Here is a 25,744-nt window from a genome sequence, read left to right as displayed (position 1 = left end):
AGGAGGCCATAGTAAATGATTGGACGATACGGATCGGTCGCGAGAGTTTAAGATAATTTCGTTGTCGATTATAGGAGAGCTTGTCGAGCAAAACGGTTCGAGGTTCAATTAAATTACTAGTCCGATAGCTCAGTTAAGGGCGGTGACATATAGTATTCAGTGAAATTTGGTTATAGTCTACCCGTCCAATCTTCAGCATTCTTCTGTAACACCACATTTCAAAAGCTTTTGTTCTCTTCTTGTCCATACCGCTTATCCCCCAACTTTCTCTTACATGTAACTCTACAATCTAAGCTAAACCAGCATTTTCTGAAAAACTATTTATATTTGATGATTAGATACGTTCTAAGAAGAAAACAAGAGACACACCAGGAAGGAATTACCTGAAAGAGACGAAAATCTGTAGATGTGATCAGCATGTGCAGGTGCAGACAGACAAATGATTACAATTTCGGAAAAATTGAGTGATTTATTAAACAAAAACAACTTCACAAATAAAGCAAGTCAATAATCGTGGTTGGCCAACCTCTGCCTCTTATGCAAGCAGTTATTCGGCTTGGCATTGTGTGGTGTGCGTTCTGTAAGACCTTCGGTACACACACCATCAGATTATTTGACTTGTCGCTCTAACGAAGTAGGCGAGTGCCAGCAATATGTCTCGTGGTCTTATCGTGGCGTGTTTATCTTCTGCCGTTAGGTCAGACGATAGAAATGCCACTTGCACGCTTAGAGTAGCAGATTGACGGTGACCAAGTTTAAACAGAACTTGATTAATTTTCAGACACATTTATTAAAATAATAAAAAGGATAGACATTACGTAACTTGATTCTGAATGCTGTTTACAATTGACAATCTGAAGTTCCTTTAGTCGTGGTACGTTAATCTTATTCTCACATATCTCTGATACTTGACAAAGTGTCTATTCATTTATCTTCATGGCTATGTACAGGAATATGGTAATCTTATTAGGCGCAGACTGAAACTTGACTATAGACTGGTACAGACAAATGCAGACTAATGCAGACTGACTAATCGGAGGTCTGTACACTCGTTATAATACCTCGCGCGTCCAGGTATCACTGCGCGAGTGTGATCCGCGAGGAGAAAAGGTTCTATGTTAGCAGCAATCTCATTGGCTGCGATACATATCAATACGCGGATCAGCGGAAGCAGAATTTGGTCCGTCTCTAAGACAGCAGCATATGGTAGAAATGGAAATGTTCGTATGGTGTCAGTGGCCGGGAGTTCCCAGGCGGGAAGTTAGGCCACCAAGTGCAAGTCACATTGAGTGAGACGCCACATTGGGCGACTTGCGCGTCGGCAATGAGGACAGCACAACACCCAGTCCCTGACGGGAGAAAATCTCCCAGCCCAGCCGGGAATCGAACCTGGGCCCCCGTGCGTGGCATTCCAACGCGCTGATCGTTCAGCAAGTGGGGCGGACTAAGCAGTAGAAACTATCGGCGTGTGCGGGCGAGAATTATCTTGCTTAAATATAAGCCCAGGATGGCTTATCATGAAGGGTGACAAAACAGGGCGTAGAATATCGTCGACGAGCCGCGAATTACAATCAAAGGAGTCCTGTTATGTAAAGAATGGCACCTCAGACTAACTCTCCTGGTTGTTGAGCCGTACGGCGGCAACAGTCAGGCTGGTATCCCCCCGCTGTCCAGGGAGTCTCCAGTCACGTCTACGGCCTAGAATCTCATTGACTGGAGTAGAAATGTCTTCAGCGTTGGCTCCCGCTTCGGGCCGAGCCCCAGTGACCAGCGAAGTCGTTTCTGAAGACGCCCCGGACAGCGTTGGGCTATCAGCCTGCCAGACAACCAGGTGTGATGGTCTGGGGTGTCGTTTCATTTCACAGCAGGACCCTTTTGGCTGTCACATGCGGCACCTTTACAGCACAGCGGAACGTCGACGATACTGTACGCTCCGTTTATTCGTTCTTCATGGCAAGCCTTCCTGGGCTTACATTTCAGCAAGATAATATCCACCCGCACGTGGCGAGAGTTTCTACTGCTTCTCTTTGCCTTTGTCAAGGGCTGGCTTGGCGAGCATGGTCACCGAATATCTCCGGAATTGAGAACGTTTGGAACATTACGGGCAGGGCCCTCGAACCATCTCGGGATTTGACTATATATCGTGCCAGCTCGGCAGAATGTGGCACAATATCACCTAAGTCGAAACAAGGCCCCGGGAGTAGACAACATTCCATTAGAACTACTGACAGCCTTGGGAGAGCCAGTCCTGACAAAACTCTACCATCTGGTAAGCAAGATGTATGAGACAGGTGAAATACCTTCATACTTCAATAAGAATATAATAATTCAAATCCCAAAGAAAGCAGGTGTTGGCAGATGTGAAAATTACCGAACTATCAGTATAATAAGTCACGGCTGCAAAATACTAATGCGAGTTCTTTACAGACGTATGGAAAATCTGGTATAAGCTAACCTCGGGGAAGATCAGTTTGGATTCCGTAGAAAGATTGGAACACGTGAGGCAATACTGACCCTACGAGTTATCTTAGAAGCTAGATTAAGGAAAGGCAAACCTACGTTTCTACCATTTGTAGACTTAGAGAAAGCTTTTGACAATTTTGACTGGAATACTCTCTTTCAAATTCTGAAGGTGGCAGGGGTAAAGTACAGGGAGCGAAAGGCTATTTACAGTTTATACAGAAACCAGGTTGCAGTTATAAAGAGTCGAGGGGCATTAAAGAGAAGCAGTGGTTGGGAAGGGAGTAAGACACGGTTGTAGCCTATCCCCGATGTTATTCAATCTGTATATTGAGCAAGCAGTAAAGGAAACAAAAGAAAATTCGGAGTAGGTATTAAAATCTATGGAGAAGAAATAAAAACTTTGAGGTTCGCCGATGACATTGTAATACTGTGAGAGACAGCAAAGGACTTGGAAGAGCAGTTGTACGGAATGTACAGTGTCTTGAAAGGAGGATATAAGATGAACATCAACAAAAGCAAAACGAGGATAATGGAATGTTGTCGAATTAAGTCTGGTGATGCTGAGGGGAATTAGATTAGGAAATAAGACACTTATAATAGTAAAGGAGATTTGCTATTTGGTGAGGAAAATAACTGATGATGGTCGAATTAGATAAGATATAAAATGTATACTGGCAAGGGTAAGGAAAGCGTTTCTGAAGATGAGAAATTTGTTAATATCGAGTATAGATTTAAGTGCCAGGAAGTCGTTTCTGAAAGTATTTGTGTGGAGTGTAGCCATGTATGGAAGTGAAACATGGACGATAAATAGTTTAGACAAGAAGAGAATAGAAGCTTTCGAAATGTGGTGCTACAGAAGAATGCTGAAGATTAGAAGGGTAGATCACATAGCTAATGAGGAGGTATTGAATATGATTGGGGAGAAGAGGAGTTTATGGCACAACTTGACTAGAAGAAGGCTCGGTTTTGTAGGACATGTTCTGAGGCATCAAGGGATCAGCAATTTAGTATTGGAGGGCAGCATACAGGGTAAAAATCGTAGAGGGAGACCAAGAAATGAATACACTAAGCAGATTCAGAGGGATGTAGGTTGCAGTAGGTACTGGGAGATGAAGAAGCTTGCACAGGATAGAGTAGCATGGAGAGCTGCATCAAACCAGTCTCAGGACTGAAGACCACGACAACAACAACAACAACATCACTCTGGAGGACATCCAACAACTCTATTAATGAGTGTCAAGCCGAATAAATGCTTGCGTAAGGGCCATAGGTTGACCAACAGGTTACTGACTTGCTCTGTCTCTGAAGCTGTTCCTCTTGAATAAATCATCCAATTTTTCTGAAATTGTAATCCTTTGTTTTTCTACACATGTCCATTATATCTACGGATTTCCGTCCCATTCGGATTATTCCTCCGTCGTGCATCTTTTTTTTTGTCTTCGAGAGTATTATTCCTTTTCAGCAGTTATTTTGTTGCTGCTGGAAGTCTACATTTCATATCCTTTTTACTTTTGTGGTCATTAGGTATTTTTCTGTCCAAATGCCACAACTAATCTACTCCTTTTACTGTATTATTTCCTAATGTAATTCCCCCAGCATCACCTGACGTAATTCGGCTCCACTCCAGTCCCCGTGTTTAGCTGTTATTCGTGTTGAAGAATGAGATTTTCACTCTACCGCGGAGTGCGCGCTGATATGAAACTTCCTGGCAGATCAAAACTGTGTGCCGGACTGAGACTCGAACTCGGGGCCCCTTGCCTTTCGTGTTCACTATGTAACCTCACTTAAGGCCACTGTCCATTCAATGTATCTGCTCTTCCAGGCCCTTTTGTCGGAAGCAGTACTATATAAATAAACATTTTGCGAGGAAAACTCTGCGCGGCATCTATTCCGAGAATCTATTAGATGGCAAATGAGAGAAAATTAAGGGAATGATTGGGCTAAACATCCACTAAAGATGTATGTCAGGTAATGAAAATTAAGCCTCGTCGGGTTATGAATGAGTTGAAGTGGTGGTATCTTTCTAGGTTGAAGGAATGGAGGCCTTCGTGAAGGTGCGTTTTAATAGGAAGTGTTTATCTTACAGTGAAGGAATGGAGGCCTTCGTGAAGGTGCGTTTTAATAGGAAGTGTTTATCTTACAGCGTTACATCCAACTATGAAAAAATTAAGTGTAAAAGTCGTTCAGCAAATTTTCATAATATAATGCAAAGGTCTCAATTGGCTCTTGTAAAAAGTGAGCTTCGTGATGGGTACAGGATAAAAGCCATTATGACAGAGAAAGTATTCGATCTTCAATGTTATCTAGAACAGCTTATTTCAAAGTTGTGCAGTTTTAGGTACTAGCGACGGGAATCAGAGCTACGATTTTCTGTTATGAGATGTTCTGTTTCTCTCCTGTGATGTAGGGGGATCCAGGGACAGCCAGATAGAGATCCTTCTGGGTATAAGCTACTTTTAAGGCATTGTTAGTATTTTATAGATAACTAGCTCGAATTATTTCCCTATAACTGTTCCACATATTTGGCAACCTTGCAGAGTTAGAAATGCTGCTTCTTCAGTGAAAGTCTAGCGACAGACCTAAGCGACACAGTTTGTTGTTACTGCAGTATAGTGAGTAGAGTATCCTTCGACGTCAATGATACGTAGCTCGTACTTAAATGACCAGCCGTAAATCAAATGGAATGTAAAGAGCGAGAAAATGAACACAAAATGCCAAAATCTCTTCGCAGTTTAACGAAATGAAAATCAGTCAACATTTTGCGTCTGGTTTGTGTTATTTCAATCAACTTTGTTTTTACATCTACATCTACACAAACTACGACTCCACAAGTTGCTGCAGAGTGTATGGCGGAGGATACATCGTCCTTATTTCACTCACGAACTGAGCGGGGGTGGGTAAGTAGGCTGTCCATATACGCCTCTGTACGCTGCTGATCCCACTTACGTTATTCTCACGATTCCTACGCGAAACGCGCAGTCGCACAGTCTCGTTCGAACACAGGTTGTCTAAAGTCACCAAGCAGTGTTTCGACAGCTACTTCGTACTTCTTCCAAGGTTTCTGATTTCCCCGAGAATTTCTGTAACACTTTTGTGTAGCCTACAGCGACCTGTTACGCAGCACGTCTTTGAATTCGTTGGACGCCTGCTGTCGTGTCTGCTTGATAAGGACTACAAATACTGGAACTTGGCACGGTCTCCAGTAACATCGTTATCAGAGCGACGTAAACCGTGGTCTTCGTTTATTCCTTTCCTGCAACTAAACATCATACCAGCAGTTCATCGTGAGTCGCTGGAGCAACAAAGGGAATAGAAGAAAGCACACGCAATTCCCGTTGTAAAATTTACGCATGGACATTCCTTGCTTGTTCCGTAGTTTACACACGATATACAATGGGTGTTCAATAAATAATGCAACCCATTTTTTTCTGAAATCAGGTTGGTTTTATTCAGGATTCCAATACACCCTATTGTTTCCCACTCTTTGGCTACAAAACCCAATTTAAATGCGTCGGCCTTACGCCACAGCCTGTACGCCCGCAGGGCGCCACTCTACTGGTCAACATCGGAGCCAACGTCATGCTTCGTCAATAACTTCCCCATCGTCAAGGTACTGCTTCCCGCGGAATGCTTCCTTCGTAGGGCCAAACTGATGGAGGTGAGAGATGCGGACTGCAGGGTGGATGAGGAAAAGCAGTCCAATGAAGTCTCGTGAGATCCTCTCGGGTGAGCAGACGTGTATGAGTTCTTGCGCTGTCAGGGAGAAGGAGAAGCTCGTTTGCATGTTTGTGGCGACGAGCACGCTGAACTAGTTTCTTCGATTTCCTGAGGGCAGCTCGCGGGAGATCGGACAGGTGGGTGCAACCTTGTTGCGATGATGACAGACGCCTCTACCAACGACTCACCGTGCTTTTGTTCACTGCCTAGCCTCCATAGACATTCTGCAAGCGCCTATGATTGTCTGCTGTGTCCTGATCTTCTGCAATGGAAAAAAAAAACACAATGACAGCTGCCTGCTTGGAACGCACCTTCGTCACAAACGCCATTTTGAGGCTACGTATAGCTCTGCCACCTGTTGGAACTTCATGAAACTATGGGGACTAAAGCGAGAATATTCCACGACATCCCACAAAAGATTCCGCATTTTTTTCAATCGAAATTGGCCGGGAATGTTGCATTATTTATTGAATTCCCCGCCAATGTACAATAATATCATCGAGATACTCGTCAATTATGTAACATATGTCTTGCAAAATACTAACGCGAATTCTTTACAGACGAATGGAAAAGCTGGTAGAAGCAGACCTCGGGGAAGGTCAGTTTGGATTCCGTAGAAATGTTGGAACACGTGAGGCAATACTAACCTTACGACTTATCTTAGAAGAAAGATTAAGAAAAGGCAAACCTACGTTTCTAGCATTTGTAGACTTAGAGAAAGCTTTTGACAACGTTAACTGGAATACTCTCTTTCAAATTCTGAAGGTGGCAGGGGTAAAATACAGGGAGCGAAAGGCTATTTACAATTTGTACAGAAACCAGATGGCAGTTATAAGAGTCGAGGGGCATGAAAGGGAAGCAGTTGTTGGGAAGGGAGTTAGACAGGGTTGTAACCTCTCTCCGATGTTATTCAATCTGTATATTGAGCAAGCAGTAAAGGAAACAAGAGAAAAATTCGGATTAGGTATTAAAATTCATGGAGAAGAAGTAAAAACTTTGAGGTTCGCCGACGACATTGTAATTCTGTCAGAGACAGCCAAGGACTTGGAAGAGCAGTTGAATGGAATGGATAGTGTCTTGAAAGGAGGATATAAGATGAACATCAACGAAAGCAAAACGAGGATAATGGAATGTAGTCAAATTAAATCGGGTGATGCTGAGGGAATTAGATTAGGAAATGAGACACTTAAAGTAGTAAAGGAGTTTTGCTATTTAGGGAGCAAAATAACTGATGATGGTCGAAGTAGAGAGGATATAAAATGTAGACTGGCAATGGCAAGGAAATCGTTTCTGAAGAAGAGAAATTAGTTAATATCGAGTATAGATTTAAGTGTCAGGAAGTCGTTTCTGAAAGTATTTGTATGGAGTGTAGCCATGTATGGAAGTGAAACATGGACGATAACTAGTTTGGACAAGAAGAGAATAGATGCTTTCGAAACGTGGTGCTACAGAAGATTGCTGAAGATAAGGTGGGTAGATCACGTAACTAATGAGTCGGTATTGAATAGGATTGGGGAGAGGAGAAGTTTGTGGCACAACTTGACTAGAAGAAGGGATCGGTTGGTAGGACATGTTTTGAGGCATCAAGGGATCACAAATTTAGCATTGGAGGGCAGCGTGGAGGGTAAAAATCGTAGAGGGAGACCAAGAGATGAATACACTAAGCAGATTCAGAAGGATGTAGGTTGCAGTAGGTACTGGGAGATGAAGAAGCTTGCACAGGATAGAGTAGCATGGAGAGCTGCATCAAGCCAGTCTCAGGACTGAAGACCACAACAACAAACATGTCTTGCAGTTTTAACTATTACGATGAAATGTGCGTCAAACATGGCGCGGACGTAAACATTAGGTTACGCTACAGATCAGTCTGTTAAAAAAAGTGGTAACCGGCATTCTCATTCGGTGGCTTTGTCAAATGACAACCAAATGGCCACCTTTCAACCTAATGTACACTAGAGATCAGTCTTTCATATCATTTCAGAGGGGGTGGGGCGCGGGGGGGGGGGGGGGGGGGGAGGTGCAACGACACACACTTGCCATTCCCGTTATCAAGAGGGAACGTCGGAGAAATACATATAACAACTAATTTGTCTAAAACGGTGACATCAGTCTGTTGCAGAATTATGGAACGCATTTTGTGCTCCTGCAAAATAACCTTTTTTCAGATCAAAAATCTGTGTTTGCGATGTGCCTTCACTTCCGGAGGAGGAGATTAGTGTTTGGCGTCCTGTTGACAACGAGATTACAAGAGACGGAGCCCCAGTTCGGATTAGGGAAGGATGGAGAACGAAAAGACCGTTCCCTTTTCGAAGGAATCATCCCGACATTTGCCTTAAACGATTTAGGGACATCGCGGAAAAACTGAATCAGGCGACCGGAAGCGTGTTTGAAGCGTCGTCCTTCCCAGTGTGAGTCCTGTGTTAACCACTGCGCCACCTCCCTCGGCTTTACTTCCGTAAGGCTTTCGGCGCAGATCTGCACTCTTGAAGGGAAGAAAATACGATCTTAAAATTTGGACCAGATTTACGTCTGGATTCAGGACTCCGTAGCTCCTCCCTATAGCAGGTAGAACGTAACGCTGGAACGGACTGGAAAAAAGCGCAGGTGCCTCCTGTATATAAGAACGGACCCGCAAAATTACAGTCCAGTATTCTCAACATCGGTTTGATACAAAATTCCTGAAAATATCCTGCGTTCGAATATAATAAATTTCCTCGAGACCGAAAAACTTCTGTTCACAAATGAGTAGATGAGCAGCTATTCAGAGACCACAGCCTGTGCGGAACTGAGATTCCCTTTTCTCATACTGTACCCTGCGAACCACGGATGAAGGCCATCAGGCAGACTCCATATTTTCAAATTTCCGAAAAGCATTTGAGACAGCGCTTCATTGCAGACAACGAAGATACGAGCATATGGAACAGGTTCCCAGATATGTGAGTGGTGAGCTGTGGCGCCTTTAAGCTAGTAGACTGTTCTGCCTGGCGCCACTAGCTCAGGGGTAGTATCGACTATCCCTCGTGCGGCCCCTTTGCCAATATCTATTAGGAAGAGATGGCATCTGTGGGTTGTGCCTTCAGAAACTCTTTGCTTGCCGATGTACATACGGGTTCGCTGGCCCGAGAAAAGACGCACCAAGTTCGGGGACTGGCGGTAGCGTCGCGACAAGAGGCGGTCATGAGGTCCGAGCGGCCGAAGCCACGAGCTGCGCTGGGACGGCCTTACTTCACCGCGGTCAGCGTCGACTAAAAGCAGCAGGCCGACATCCCGTCGGTTGGTTGACAACATTTGTGTCGCTGGACCACTCGTGGCCTGGCTGTCGCCTTCTTCCTGGCTGTCATCGGCACCACTCACAAGGGAACCTCCCCATCGTACCCCCCTCAGATTTAGTTATAAGTTGGCACAGTGGATAGGCCTTGAAAAACTGAACACAGATCAATCGAGAAAACAGGAAGAAGTTGTGTGGAACTATGAAAAAAATAAGCAAAATATACAAACTGAGTAGTCCGTGCGCAAGATACTCAATATCAAGGATAGTCTGAGCTTAGGAGCGCCGTGGTCCCGTTGTTAGCGTGAGCAACTGCGGAATGAAAGGTCCTTGATTCAGGTCAGCTCTCGACTGAAAATTTTACTTTCTTTATTTTCGCAAAGTTATGATCTGTCCGTTCGTTCATTGAAGTCTCTGTTCACTGTAATAAGTTTAGTGTCTATGTTTTGCGACCGCACCGCAAAACCGTGCGATTAGTAGACGAAAGGACGTGCCTCTCCAATGGGAACCGAAAACATTTGATCGCAAGGTCATAGGTCAACCGATTCCTCCACATGAAAACACGTCTGATATATTCTATACGACACTGGTGACGGCATGTGCGTCACATAACAGGGATATGTTGTCGACCAACCTGACTTGTACACTTGGCGAATGGGTAAAAAGATTATTCTACCTTGCCCGATTTAGGTTATCTTGTGGATGTGATAATCACTCCCAAAAAAAGTGATGAAAACATAAAGAGTTTGTCACATAAACAACAGCAAATGAATGCAACAGTTTCACAGTCGCACAGTTTTCCCTGTGCTCTGTCAAAACATGTTTTTAACGTTTTCAAATTTTTCCGTGTATAGACCGTCAAATCCTGCATCTGAACATGTCCTGGAATTTTGGAGAGCGAAGTTGATTATGTGTGTGTGCCTGAACTTTGATAATTGTCTGAAAATAAAAAATTAAACTTTTCACTCGTGGGAAGACTTGAAGCAAGGACCTCTCGTTCCACAGCTGCTCACGCTAACCACGGGACCACGGCGCTCCTGCTGTCGCACTACCCTTGATGTTGCTTATCTTGCACATGGACTACTTAGTTTGCATATTTTGCTTATTTTTTTCATAGTTCCACACAACTTCTTCCTGTTTTCTCGATTGATCTGTGTTCAGTTTTTCAAGGCCTATCCACTGTGCCAACTTACAAGTAAATCTGCACGGGGTGCGATGGGGAGGTTCCCATGTCAGTAACCGCCGCGACGCACCGTCGATCCGTAGAGCTGCTTGCTGATAAAGGGAAGCGACATTCTGCAATCCTCGTTTTGATTGGTGTCATTGTCTACCCGACCTCCTAATTAATTTCTGGCTTGAACCCCGCTCAGAGTTTTACTCGGTCGGCTCTTTGGCCGTAAATAAAAAAAATGGCTCTGAGCACTATGGGACTCAACTGCTGAGGTCATTAGTCCCCTAGAACTTAGAACTAGTTAAACCTAACTAACCTAAGGACATCACAAACATCCATGCCCGAGGCAGGATTCGAACCTGCGACCGTAGCGGTCTTGCGGTTCCAGACTGCAGCGCCGTTAACCGCACGGCCACTTCGGCCGGCTGAACGTAAATATAGACCGTAGTTGGTTCAAATGGCTCTGAGCACTATGGGACTTAACATCTATGATCATCAGTCCCCTACAACTTAGAACTACTTAAACCTAACTAACCTAAGGACATCACACAACACCCAGTCATCACGAGGAATCGGTTCAATTCCTTGATAGTTATTGTATTTGAGATAATCTGAACTGCCTGTTGTACTAAGCTGTGCGTTCCTGTCCTTGAAAGACGAGTCATTATTGGTGTATTTTTATCTGGCTCTTGTGGTTCCGGCGAGTGAGTTCTCTTGTAATAAGTGCTCATACGTTCCTTCAAGGCGGCCTTCATAACTGAGAAGCAATTTTACATCAAACTGTCAAAATGGTTCAAATGGCTCTGAGCACTATGGGATTTAACATCTATGATCATCAGTCCCCTAGAACTTAGAACTACTTAAACCTAACTAACCTAAGGACATCACACAACACCCAGTCATCACAAGGAATCGGTTCAATTCCTTGATAGTTATTGTATTTGAGATAATCTGAACTGCCTGTTGTACTAAGCCGTGCGTTCCTGTCCTTGAAAGACGAGTCATTATTGGTGTATTTTTATCTGGCTCTTGTGGTTCCGGCGAGTGAATTCTCTTGTAATAAGTGCTCATACGTTCCTTCAAGGCGGCCTTCATAACTGAGAAGCAATTTTACATCAAACTGTCAAAATGGTTCAAATGGCTCTGAGCACTATGGGATTTAACATCTATGATCATCAGTCCCCTAGAACTTAGAACTACTTAAACCTAACTAACCTAAGGACATCACACAACACCCAGTCATCACAAGGAATCGGTTCAATTCCTTGATAGTTATTGTATTTGAGATAATCTGAACTGCCTGTTGTACTAAGCTGTGCGTTCCTGTCCTTGAAAGACGAGTCATTATTGGTGTATTTTTATCTGGCTGTTGTGGTTCCGGCGAGTGAATTCTCTTGTAATAAGTGCTCATACGTTCCTTCAAGGCGGTCTTCATAACTGAGAAGCAATTTTACATCAAACTGTCACCAGGGCTTTAGTCAGAATAAGATTGTCAAAAGGGACGGGTTGGGATCCAGTCGCACCTTGTTGCTATGATTGAAATGAAAAGGTTTCTCTCTTTGAAGAAAGCCTTATCATTGTCATAATTGTTTCCTAGTTTTCTTAACCTTTAAGCATAGGTGCGCATCTTAACCTTTCGACATACAGTTTCCAAATAAAACAAAATTTTTACGTCATTTGTTTGAGTAATTGAAACACTCTTGTCATCAATATTACTTATGTTTTCGTGTGTTGCAGAAGGGCATTTAATAAGAGAAACTGTGTCCGGCTCGGTAGTAAACACCGCTGTTTCTCCAGATAACGGGCGGGCTGCAGGTCCGTGCCCTCGTAATTATTGTCATGCTGTCCCTGTTTTGATTTCTCTTGCAAAAGCGTATTCATTTCACTAATTTGTTAATTTGTAAAGAAAATAAATCTATGGTTATATATTGTTAAATAAACAGGTCGTGCGAAAAGAAAGTTACATTGGTGAGTCCTCCGTTCCGCGTTTTCCTTAATACCAGTAAATACCACGCATCAAGTGGCACGAAGACTTCTTAAATAAATGAAGCCAGTACGTTGTTGTGGACGGCGCGCGTTTATCAGAGACAAGGGTGTCGTCAGCAGTGCCCCAGGAAAGTGTGACAGGACATCTGTTGTTATTCTGCTGTTATTTTCAATACATATAAGTGGCCAAGTGGACAGGGTGAGCAGTAGCCTGCGACTGTTTGCAGATGACACTGTAATATATGGGAAAGTATCGTCGTTCATTGCCTGTATGAAGTTGTAGAATGGCTTCGACAGAATTTCTACTTTGTGTGATGAATGACACCTTGCTCTAAATTTGCAAAAATGTATGTCAATGCAGACGAGTAGGGAAAACAATCCTTCAATGTTCGAATACAGCATTAGATAGACGTGCGGTGCTTGACACTGTCACGTGGGTTAAATATGTAAGAGTATTGCTTCAAAGCGATATGAAATGGAACGAGCACGTAATGTCGATAATAGGGAATTTGAACGGTCGATTTCGTTTTATTGGGAGAATTTTGGTAAGATGTAGCTCATCCGGAAAAGAGACTGCGTATAATGTGGCTCTTCCTCGAGTACTGCTCGAGTATTTGGGGTCCACACTATGTCGAAGCAGTTCAGAGGAGTGCTGCTAATATTGTTTAATAGTAGATTCAATCAACATACGAGTGTTACGAAGATGCTTGGTGAACTCAGATGGGAAGCCCTGTAGGGAAAATTACTCTGTTCTCGCGAAACTCTGTTCATAAAATTTAGAGAACCGGCATTTGCAACTGACTACAGAACGGTTCTACTGTCGCCGACGTACATTCCGCTTAAGGACAGGGAAGACAAGATAAGAGAAATTAGGGCTCGTACAGAGGTATATAGATAGCCTTTTTTTTCCTCGCTCCGTTCGCGATTGGAACAGGAAAGGCAATGACTAGTAGTGGTATAATATATCCTGCATCATACACCATAATGATGATATGCGGAGCGTGTCTGAGATGTAGAACACTGCATTCTAAAACAGACGAAATCTTCACATATGAAAGCAACAGCGAGAGTGTTACAGGTCTGTCACGTTTTACTGTATACATATCTCACAAAGTGCTATGGTTTCCAAACTTTCTCCCTTCCGAACGCCCTTATTATATCAGAATTTTTCCGCGACGCCCTAAGCCGAAACAATGGTCCACCTAACACAATTCAAGTGCCCAATTGGTGCATGCATGTTAAATTGACGTCCGCAGCTCGTGGTCGTGCGGTAGCGTTCTCGCTTCCCGCGTCCGGGTTCCCGGGTTCGATTCCCGGCGGGGTCAGGGATTTTCTCTGCCTTGTGATGACTGGGTGTTGTGTGATGTCCTTAGGTTAGTTCGGTTTAAGTAGTTGTAAGTTCTAGGGGACTGATGACCATAGATGTTAAGTCCCATAGTGCTGAGAGCCATTTGAACCATTTGTTAAATTGACAAACAGTCAACTGAATTTATTCTAAATATATTTTTCATTAATATAACGAATGGAATTGTTAAGGTTATTGCTCGCTACACAATTTCTGAGATCTCAGAATCAAACTGTTCCACGTCAATTAACGCACCACCGAAAACCCGTCTCCACGAAAAAGGGTGTTGCAAATGGAATGAACGTTCGTTGTTCTTTACCACCAGTGAACACTCATCTCTTACCGTTGTCGAAAATTCATGAAGTTTCATGCTGTCATACTACGTTTTCAAGCTCAATAAGACTTCCTTTTTCTAAAGAACTAAATTCAGAGGGAACATTCGCTCTAAACGGGTCTCGAATCTGAGTAAATTTTCCAGTATTATGCGCTAGAAAAGCAACTGATAAGCTGTGATAGCTGATCTTCAAAAACAGATTTTATTATGCAACACCAAGCAACTTTGTTGGATATTAGAAACTGGATCAAGATGCGAAGACAGCTATACCGTCTCGTCTACATTAACTTATCTGTATCAAAGTTGTGACTTTTTTCGAAATCAGAAATATCCTCTGTTAATTTTAAAGCTTTAATGTTGTTTCTTCCAGGGAGAGATCCACCACATTTAAAATTTCAAAGATATCACATAATTATCGTAGTTTATTCAATAAATCTCTTTTCGTATACTCTTCATTAGAACGATCGGAACAGCATGACACTTGTCTTACTACGTGCCATGAAGTTAAGTCCGCAGACTCTTTTTATCCGACTTACCCGTTTCAGTTAGTTCTGCAGATCGTATCTAATACCTGGACATTTTCACAGCGCCCTGTAGCAAAATTTGGCAATCGTGATATAGCGGGTAACTACGGAAATTTCGTTAGGCTGTTGGCACACGTGGCGTTGTCTTCAGAAACTCTGCAAAGTCAGAAGACCGCACCGGAAGCTTGTCCGCCCCCGGTAGCTGAGTGCTCAGCGCGACAGAACGTCGATCCTAAGGGCCAGGGTTCGATTCCCGGCTGGGTTGGAGATTTTCTTCGCTCAGGGACTGGGTGTTGTGTTGTCCTAATCATCATCATTTCATCCCCATTGACGCGCAAGTCGCCGAAGTGGCGTCAAATCGAAAGACTTGCACCCGGCGAACGGTCTACCCGACAGGAGGCCCCAGTCGCACAACCGAAAGCTTGCAGAGAAACGACGGTTGGTAGAGAGACTGACAGTTGTCTCTCTACGTAAATAAATGTAGCGTACTGGATTTAAATTAGTCGATAGATAGCTTGCTGTTCGTTTACAGTAATGGCAACTGAGCCGTGTACGACTCGTGTTCACGCCGTTCGTTCTTTGGCATTTTTACATCGAGTGGCGTTTTGTTTCTTCCTTAATTACTGGCATAACCAAGTTGTTGGCTTGCCTCCTCGAGTGGCAGCAGCAGGGCTTATCGATACTGGTACTGCCGTACTGTCTTTGGTGTGACCGCCAGTATTGCCGGGTGGCGGTGTGTGTGTGTGTGTGTGTGTGTGTGTGTGTGTGTGAGTTGGCTGGGCTGGAGCAGCAAGCAAGTCTCCGGGTCGCGCGTCTAGGCCACGGCCGCTGGCGGTGTGCACGCGCTGTCGGATCGTGAGGCGCTAGCTGCGAGAGCGACAAGTTCGTTGCCCACCGAACCTGGACGCTCAAGTTGAATGATCAGTTAATCTGTTACGAAGCCTCAACTACTGTGACATCTCTTCGTTCATTTGCAGGTTGTTGCCCCTTTGGCCGTTCTGGCTAGGAGCATTGTTTGACGTGTTGGAGTCGGCGAAATCTTGCAGCCGTCTTCCTATGTTGTGATTAATTATTAAATTGACTGTTACTTATCAGTGAAGTGCATCAGCGATATTTTCTGCCCTGTGGCCATTAACTCTCCAGTTACCTGCCCTGGTCGTTAGCGTAGTTTGTAGGCAGTGTGCCTTTCCTCGTCGTGTTGTTGCTGTCCAGTAGTGTTTGTAGTTCGACAGCCTTTTACGTTGTTTGGTTCATATTTGCTTAGAGTGGTTATTGTTCCCCTGGTTGTTTTTAGACGACAATTTCTGGAGGCGTAGTGCTGTTTGTATTCTTGTCCTCGGCCGATTTTCTCCATCGTTGTGGCGTTGGTCGGATGGAAGGGAATTGGTTAAATTGTTGGTCGGTCCTTGGGACATCCCTAGTTTGGGTTGCCATCTGATTACCTAACTTCAACTCTCGGCTGCCTGACTCACCTCACCTTACGTTTGAGCTACCTTCCCAGGCCGACCCTTGGAACACTTCTGAGCACCACTTGTTCTGTTTGTTTTAAATTGTTAATTTCATTTTAGTTGAAGTATTGTGCGAGGCCTTGGGCCATGTATTAATTCAGTTTTTTTTAATTTTTAAATTTTACATAAAGGCCTTCAGCCGTGTTAAATTAAAATTTTGAGCATTGATTGTTTTAAACAATTTTTTTTATTCTTAGAAATTGTTCTATCTGAAATTGTTTGTAATCCAGGCCCTAACCCATGAATTGTTCCATGTGTTATGTGGAGCCTTCAGCCCAGAAAGCATCTCAAGTTTTCTTTAACCAGGCCTTCAGCTGCATTGTTTAATTGTGATCTTTTAAGCCAGTGTGTAAATAAGAGGTTCTTATAAAAATAAAGTTGTGTGTTTGATTATGCAACTCACAGTAACTGTTTACGGCCCCATCCACAACCTTACCTTATCCTGTGCGCTCTCTGAGTACCTACCAACCAGGAAACTGTAGTAACCGTAAAATACCTTGGAGTAACCGTTCGGAGCAACCTTACGAAACTACAATGCCGGAGAAAAAGAATGCAACACCCTAAAGGTCAAAGTCATTTGATTGACAAGTGGGGTGGCAGGTAGGTCATCATTGTAGAAGTACACGACGGATTCAGACAAGATGTAGTACGCACGTCACAGTGGCGGGTGTCGAGACAGTCGCATCAACACACAGTGTACCCTATCTGGCGGCAACGCAGGCGTGTATTCTCGAGTGCAAACAATCACAAGGGCGCCGAATGCCGTCCTGCGATACACTGACCCGAGCGTATTGCACCTTCTGTGGCAGTTCGGCAATTTTTCTTGCGGGCTCTGGACAATGAATAATTTCCCACTCCAACTTGTCCCATACGTGTTCAATTGGCGAGAGATTTGGTGATCTTGCTGGCCAGGACAGTTGCTGTGCACATTGTGCCGCAGCAGACATATGGGTGTGCATTGTGCTGCTGAAAAAGCCCATCGCCTTCCAGGATGTCAAATCAAACACCTTCCAGCCGTCTAGGTTGCAACGTTATATTGTTTTGCAACCAGTTTCAGCGCTTTACTACGCCATCTTCAAGCCCCTGACCGACGTGTGGGAAGATTCTACCTCGGTTGTGATCAAATACTGGTATTAGTACATTTCTGCTTGCTACAGCGATCACTTCAACCATTATCTGCCGATTGTCGGCAGATGATGGTTGAAGTGATCGCTATAGCAAATAGAAATCTACTAATACCAGTATTGCTGACCCCTGTTTTGATAACAACAAAGGTAGAATCTTCTTACATGTCGGTCAGGGCTTGAAGATGGCGTAGTAAAGCGCTGAAACTGGTTGACGAAAACGAAGGTTGGAAACTAGACGGCTGAAAGGTGTTTAATTTGAAATCCTGTATCGAAAAGCCGAGTCCTGCAACCATCTCTAAAAACATGGACATACAGAGACATCAGATTCCTGTCGAAGAAATAGCAGTGGCGCCTGTGAAATGTAGCGAGCACTGGTTGCTGTACCCTGCAAAAACACCAAATGTGGTCGCGACTGCAAATGATGCACCGCCCCCCTCTCCCCCACACACCATGAAGGCTGGCATGGAACCTGGGCGGGGGCAGGGCGTCGGTGAACGGACTCTGGAATCGGCAGCTGAGGAGGGCTACGCCCTACACATCATTTGTGCGGACCACTAACATACAGACAGAATCTGCTCCCATCACTGAAGACGAGAAAGCGTCGTTTCTCTCTCTAGTCAACTCTTCCACGACACCACGGTGGCCATGTTCAGTGGTGTCGTGGTGTCACTGGTAGCGGGGCCAGAGACACAAGTGATCTTAGCCCTGGCGTAAGCAGATGGATTTCAATGGTCCCTGACGACCCAGCAGATGGAACACGTGCGCAGATTTCGTCCCTGGATAACGTACGGTCGACCGCCGCTGCTCGCAAAGTGCGTCAGCCTTCACCTGCGTCTGTGCTACGCGGACGTCCAGAACCCGGTCAGACCTCTACTGAAAGGAGCGGCACACCACCGCACCGATTCACTGTGCCCCGCATGCGCAGCAGTCCGTCCATACATCCATCCAGCTGCCCGCAGGCCCACACTGCTACGCCGTTCAGAAGGCTGAAGGTGTTCAGCACGAGTACGTAATCATCGGCGGGGAACAGTTGTATCCTAGAACGAATGTTGCAAACACTGTTCAGCTCTAAACAGTTCAGTTGCCACCTGCAGAGCCAAACAAGAGAGGGCGCCCAGATGGTCCTTTTGAGCGCCATCTGACTGCCGATGATCGAGACAAATGAATCACTAACACAATAACCCCTCAGCATGTGCGTTACTGTACGCTGGTGCCACCGAACACCGTGCTTGAAGGTGCTGCATTCTTCATCTACATCTACATCTACATCCATACTCCGCAAGCCACCTGACGGTGTGTGGTGGAAGGGTACCTTGAGTACCTCTATCGGTTCTCCCTTCTATTCCAGTCTCGCACTGTTCGTGGAAAGAAGGATTGTCGGTATGCCTCTGTGTGGGCCCTAATCTCTCTGATTTTATCCTCATGGTCTCTTCGCGAGATATACGTAGGAGGGAGCAATATAGTGCTTGACTCCTCGGTGAAAGTATGTTCTCGAAACTTCAACAAAAGCCCGTACCGAGCTACTGAGCGTCTCTCCTGCAGAGTCTTCCACTGGAGTTTATCTATGATCTCCGTAACGCTTTCGCGATTACTAAATGATCCTGTAACGAAGCGCGCTGCTCTCCGTTGGATCTTCTCTCTCTCTTCTATCAACCCTATCTGGTACGGATCCCACACTGCTGAGCAGTATTCAAGCAGTGGGCGAACAAGCGTACTATAACCTACTTCCTTTGTTTTCGGATTGCATTTCCTTAGGATTCTTCCAATGAATCTCAGTCTGGCATCTGCTTTACCGACGATCAACTTTATATGTTCATTCCATTTTAAATCACTCCTAATGCGTACTCCCAGATAATTTATGGAATTAAATGCTTCCAGTTGCTGACCTGCTATATTGTAGCTAAATGATAAGGGATCTTTCTTTCTTTGTATTCGCAGCACATTACACTTGTCTTCATTGAGATTCAATTGCCATTCCCCGCGCCATTCGTCAATTCGCTGCAGATGCTCCTGCATTTCAGTACAATTTTCCATTGTTACAACTCGATCGATCTTTGAGTATCGATCATTAGTGTGGGACCTAACTAGCAAGGACTAATAGAAAAAAAATGCAGAAGAAGTAACGGAGAGCTGCACGTTTCCTTAGGGATCCATTCGACAGGAGCGACAGCTTATGAAACTCCAACAGCAGAGTTTATAGAAGGGTCGTTGTGCGTCACAGAAGGCTTCACTGTTAAAATTCCGAGAGCGTACGCTCCTAGAAGAGCTAGGCAACACATTGCTTCCTCACAAATAAATCGCGAAACGACGGGGATAGGAAAATCAGGGAATGAGAGGTCATTTGTAGATACAGCGACAATAGTTCTCGTCACGCAGCATTCCGATCCACTGCGTCTTGCTCCTTTCAAACCTCCCGTCGTGCGAACTAGAGCAACAGCCGTTCGTCGCCACGGAGAGCGCCTTCCAACCAGGGAGCCTGGCCGTTGCTTTCAACGGCAGCGTGGTTTGTGGCGTCCAGTGGATCACGGCTCTGCAACGTCGGTTCTCCGACGTTATTGCCGACTGCGCATTACTGTAGCGATCTTGGTTCAAATGACTCTGAGCACTATGGGACTTAACATCTGAGGTCATCAATTTCTTAGAACTTAGAACTACTTAAACCTAACTAATCACACGCATATATGCCCGAAGCAGGATTCGAACCTGCGACCGTAGCGGTCGCGCGGCTGCAGACTGAAGCGCCTAGAACTGCTCGGGTAGCGATCTTGGCCCCATGTTTTGCTTGAGAGACAAAATTTATTTCCTTTGTATGTTTAAGTCGTTTTCCTCTCATTTGGGGATTCAGTTTGTATGACGTAATGTGATGTTTCGGAGAGTGTGGTGTTTTGGAGAGGCTGTTTCATTATATGCTTTGCTCTTTGGGTTATGGGATCACTGTGTTGTCTGTCGGCCGAGTGAACTAGCAGCTGGTTAAGCACGTTAGACGGGCTAAGTCGGGAGAAGGCGATACTTGTGGTGTCTGGGTTTGTTTCCTGTCCCGGTATCTTGCCTCCCTGTGCTGAGCACAATCGAGGGGCTGCAATGCCTGAGATGTGGTTCTAGTAAGCGTATGCTCCGCGGTAAATCTGACAGGGTAAAAGTAATTAAAATTGTGCGAATTATTAGTGGTCCCGAGTGTGGAGAACTGTTGACCTTGGTGCGATTACTGGAGATCGTTAAATGGGCTAGTGGTGCCCCAACTTAGATTTAAAACTCCCAATCGAGCACCCCCCCCCCCTTTCATAGCCCGTCAAAAACTAAGACAGATCAAGCGTGAAAAGAAAAATATGTAAAACAGAAACAATTAACGATCCAAGCTCAACATGAGCAACAGTGACAGAGTCTAGAGACACGGCGATGTGGTTATGTAGTCCAAGTGTCGGAAGATCTCCCTTGTTGCCTAATTTATTTTTTAATTTTTTTCAGAAAATTCTGAACTGTCCGTCCAGTCATTAACGTGCATGCTCGCTGTATTCAAATTTGTGTCTGTGTAGTGGTGTAATGTCCGTTTGCATCATCGAGGTGTAAGGAAGGGACCTATATCCGCACAACTACTCTGTTAGCAGCCAACAGAAGTGGGTCTGCAATAAGAACCGGAAACGTTTGACGACAAGGCGACAACTCAACCGAATCCTCCACCGGGAAACACATCTGGGGTGTCATAAATGTCACTGGTGGCAGTATGTGTGCCATTTGATAGGAATTTGTTATGGACCCATCTAACTTGCACGGCCGGTGAGCGAGTGAGGGTTGCCTCCTAGCCCTATTTAGGTGTTCCTATGATTGTGACTGTGATCACTCCCAAAGTAATGATGGTTGGTTGGTTTTGGGGAAGGAGACCAGACAGCGTGGTCATCGGTCTCATTGGATTAGGGAAGGATGGGGAAGGAAGTCGGCCGTGCCCTTTCAGAGGAACCATCCCGGCATTTGCCTAGAGTGATTTAGGGAAATCACGAAAAACCTAAATCAGGATGGCCGGACGCGGAATTGAACCGTCGTCCTCCCGAATGCGAGTCCAGTGTCTTACCACTGCGCCACCTCGCTCGGTAAAGTAATGATGAAAATGTAATAGTTCGTCACATAAGCTGCAACAAATAAACTCAACAGTTTCACAATGACACAGTTTTCCTTGTCCTGTGTCAAAACACATGTTTTTTTAATGTTTTTGATGTTTTGAGTTTTGAATTTCTTCATTGTAACATAGTTCGCACCCGTTAATTTCTTGTTTTCATTTCTGTCAGAGATGTAAGTGGCATCTCATTTGCTCTCACTGTTCATTACATTTACTTGCGACGGCAATATATTTTATCACATGATTCATATTCTGTAACCAATGTATAGTATGAAAACGGCGAAAACTATAGAAACAAAACAAACCTGTCACTGACCGGACGGACAGCTCATGATCTTGTGAAAAAAAAGAGCACAAAGGATATTTGAACGCGGATATCCCGCTTTCTAGGTCAACACCGTGACACCTGGACCACGACGCCATGACTGTTCTAACCCCATCAATGTTACACATCCTGAGCTAGGACCATTCACTGTTTCCGTTCTGCTTCTTTTTCCACAGATCAGTACATCTTCTTCCTGTTTTCATTCTTGATCTATGTACAGTTTTTGACGGGCCATTCACTGGGCCGTTTTATCAGTAAACATGGGGGGGGGGGGGGGGAGGTAGGGAGGGGGGGGGCGCCTGCAATGGGGAGTTTCCCTTGTTAGACGCTCCCTTAGTGTATTCCGGTCTTATGACACGCAGCGGACATGGAACCTGTTGACCCCACAGTTCTCTTGTGGACTGCTGCCTGTGTGCACCGGCTGCCGACATCACCTGCCGACATCACCTTCGCCAGCCTACCCATCCTGCATCGCCTCGCGCCGCAAGGAATTAAGTTACGTAACTTTGTTACGGGCTTGTGCCGCAATAATCGTTATATATTTGTTTTATTCTCTTTTTTTAAAAGATATGTCATCCTATCTCGCGTTTTAATTAATGTGAGTTTAACAGTTGCACTCCGCTGGGTCAATATTTTGGAGGGCCGTGAACAAGTCTTTTAGACGTATGTTGATGGGGATGCATTTATAAGTAATCGTCTTGATTACCCATCATGTTCTTGCCTAAATATTAGTCGGGCTCCCGTTTATAAATCGGAATTGTGGTGTAATAGTCTAGAAATTAAGACATTTCCAGGGGCAGATGTGGACTCTGACCACAATCTATTGGTTATGACATGTAGATTAAAACTGAAGAAACTGCAAAAAGGTGGGAATTTAAGGAGATGGGACCTGGATAAACTGACTAAACCAGAGGCTGTACAGAGTTTCAGGGAGAGCATAAGGGAACAATTGACAGGAATCGGGGAAAGAAATACAGTAGAAGAAGAATGGGTAGCTTTGAGAGATGAAGTAGTGAAGGCAGCAGAGGACCAAGTAGGTAAAAAGACGAGGGCTAGTAGAAATCCTTGGGTAACAGAAGAAATATTGAATTTAATTGATGAAAGGAGAAAATATAAAAACGCAGTAAATGAAGCAGGCAAAAGGGAATACAAACGTCTCAAAAATGAGATCGACAGGAAGTGCAAAATGGCTAAGCAGGGATGGCTAGAGGACAAATGTAAGGATGTAGAGGCTTATCTCACTTGGGGTAAGATAGATACTGCCTACAGGAAAATTAAAGAGACCTTTGGAGAAAAGAGAACCACTTGTATGAATATCAAGAGCTCAGATGGAAACCCAGTTCTAAGCAAAGAAGGAAAAGCAGAAAGGTGGAAGGAGTATATAGAGGGTTTATACAAGGGCGATGTACTTGAGGACAATATTATGGAAATGGAAGAGGATGTAGATGAAGATGAAATGGGAGATAAGATACTGCGTGAAGAGTTTGACAGAGCACTGAAATACCTGAGTCGAAACAAGGCCCCGGGAGTAGACAACATTCCATTAGAACTACTCTAGGCCTTGGGAGAGCCAGTCCTGACAAAACTCTACCATCTGGTGAGCAAGATGTATGAGACCGGCGAAATACCCTCAGACTTCAAGAAGAATATAATAATTCCAATTCCAAAGAAAACAGGCGTTGCCAGATGTGAAAATTACCGAACTATCAGTTTAATAAGTCACGGCTGCAAAATACTAACGCAAATTCTTTACAGACGAATGGAAAAACTGGTAGAAGCGGACCTCGGGGAAGATCAGTTTGGATTCCGTAGAAATATTGGAACACATGAGGCAATACTGTCCCTACGACTTCTCTTAGAAGCTAGCATTTGTAGACATAGAGAAAGCTTTTGACAATGTTGACTGGAATACTCTCTTTCAAATTCTGAAGGTGGTAGGGGTAAAATACAGGGAGCGAAAGGCTATTTACAATTTGTACAGAAACCAGATGGCAGTTATAAGAGTCGAGGGACATGAAAGGGAAGCAGTGGTTGGTAAGGGAGTGAGACAGGGTTGTAGCCTCTCCCCGATGTTATTCAATCTGTATATTGAGCAAGCAGTGAAGGAAACAAAAGAAAAATTCGGAGTAGGTATTAAAGTCCATGGAGAAGAAATAAAAACTGTGAGGTTCGCCGATGACATTGTAATTCTGTCAGAGACAGCAAAGGACTTGGAAGAGCAGTTGAATGGAATGGATAGTGTCTTGAAAGGAGGATATAAGCTGAACATCAACAAAAGCAAAACGAGAATAATGGAATGAAGTCGAATTAAGTCGGGTGATGCTGAGGGAATTAAATTAGGAAATGAGACACTTAAAGTAGTAAAAGAGTTTTGCTATTTGGGGAGCAAAATAAATGATGATGGTCTAAGTAGAGAGGATGTAAAATGTAGACGCAATGGCAAGGAAAGCGTTTCTGAAGAAGAGAAATTTGTTAACATCGAGTATAGATTTAAGTGTCAGGAAGTCGTTTCTGAATGTATTTGTATGGTGTGTAGCCATGTAGGGAAGTGAAACATGGACGATAAATAGTTTGGACAAGAAGAGAATAGAAGCTTTCGAAATGTGGTGCTACAGAAGACTGCTGCAGATTAGATGGGTAGATAACTAATGAGTAGGTATTGAATAGGATTGGGGAGAAGAGAAGTTATTGGCACAACTTGACTAGAAGAAGGGATCGGTTGGTAGGACATGTTCTGAGGCATCAAGGGATCGCCAATTTAGAATTGTAGGGAAGCGTAGAGGGTGAAAATCGTAGAGGGAGACCAATAGATGAATACACTAAGCAGATTCAGAAAGATGTAGGTTGCAGAAGGTACTGGGAGATGAAGAAGCTTGCACAGGGTAGAGTAGCATGGAGAGCTGCATCAAACCAGTCTCAGGACTGAAGACCACAACAACAGTCTAGAACAGTAACTAGTTGCCTTTATGAGGATGATTATGACGCATATTGGCATTGATACTAGTTTTCCCTTTTTCTAAACGTGTAAAATTCAAAATTAGACTAAATTCTCTTATTTATTGTTGACGTTTTGTTTAAGGGCCCCGTGCACTTGGTTTCGAATTGTTAAAGAATTTTTTGGAATCACTCTATCTTAAATTTATTGAACGACAGTAGCCCTTGGGTACATGCTGAAAGTCTGCTTAACGAGAAACTGGAAATTTGCGCCGTACAATATTTTGTAATAAATGTTTTACATATGGTAAATGAGGTTTGCCCTAAACCCGGTGCAGTACTTCCACGTAATTTACCCGCAACACCTGGGTCTCATTTGACATTCGTGTAAGGACGCCAACAGCATCTCTGTCCGTTCGGCTAGGGACGTACCTTTCCTTTTGAAACGCGTTGGGCGAGCGATGCAGTCGGCGCCAGTTTCTGTGGGTGACTGAGGTCTTCCGCTGGGCAACCTCAGTCGCGCCGGGCCGGGCCGCTATCTCCCTCTGACGAAGAGACGCGTTGACAACCGGAGCCTATTGTGGCGTAACGTGACATAAACATTTCCTCAAACAGTGGCAGCTTACGTCACAAGCCTCGACAGATGAATCACACAGTTTGCACGGCAGCACTAAATAAAGAGCCTGACACAGTCGTCTTCGCACTGAGACACATCTGAACCACGGAATCGTTCTTTTTTTCTTGGCAAATGTATTATATTGTGGGTCAGGGACATGGGAAAGGTTTTGAAGCTGGTGTCATTTGCCCGTCTCGCGCGTGGCTCTTTTCAGTAAAACCGAGCGAGGTGGCGCAGTGGTAACATTCTCGACTCGCGTTTGGGAGAACGAAGGTTCAAATCCACGTCTAGCAATCCACATGTAGGTTTTCCGGT

General features: G+C 44.4%; 1 protein-coding gene across 1 annotated transcript in view; it reads right to left on the bottom strand.

Moving 5' to 3' along the window:
- Nucleotides 1-25,332, bottom strand: part of LOC126199183 (uncharacterized) — a 50,558-nt gene extending 25,226 nt beyond the window's left edge. Inside the window, exon 1 of the mRNA XM_049935957.1 lies at nucleotides 25,246-25,332. The gene's annotated coding sequence lies outside the window, so the exon portion shown is untranslated. The remainder of the gene's footprint in view (nucleotides 1-25,245) is intronic.
- Nucleotides 25,333-25,744: the final 412 nt, after the last annotated feature.

This window comes from Schistocerca nitens, chromosome 8 (genome assembly GCF_023898315.1).
Source record: "Schistocerca nitens isolate TAMUIC-IGC-003100 chromosome 8, iqSchNite1.1, whole genome shotgun sequence".
Classification (NCBI taxonomy): domain Eukaryota; kingdom Metazoa; phylum Arthropoda; class Insecta; order Orthoptera; family Acrididae; genus Schistocerca; species Schistocerca nitens.
The sequence above is the reverse complement of the archived record's forward strand: the minus strand, read 5'-3'. Positions and strand labels throughout refer to the sequence as shown.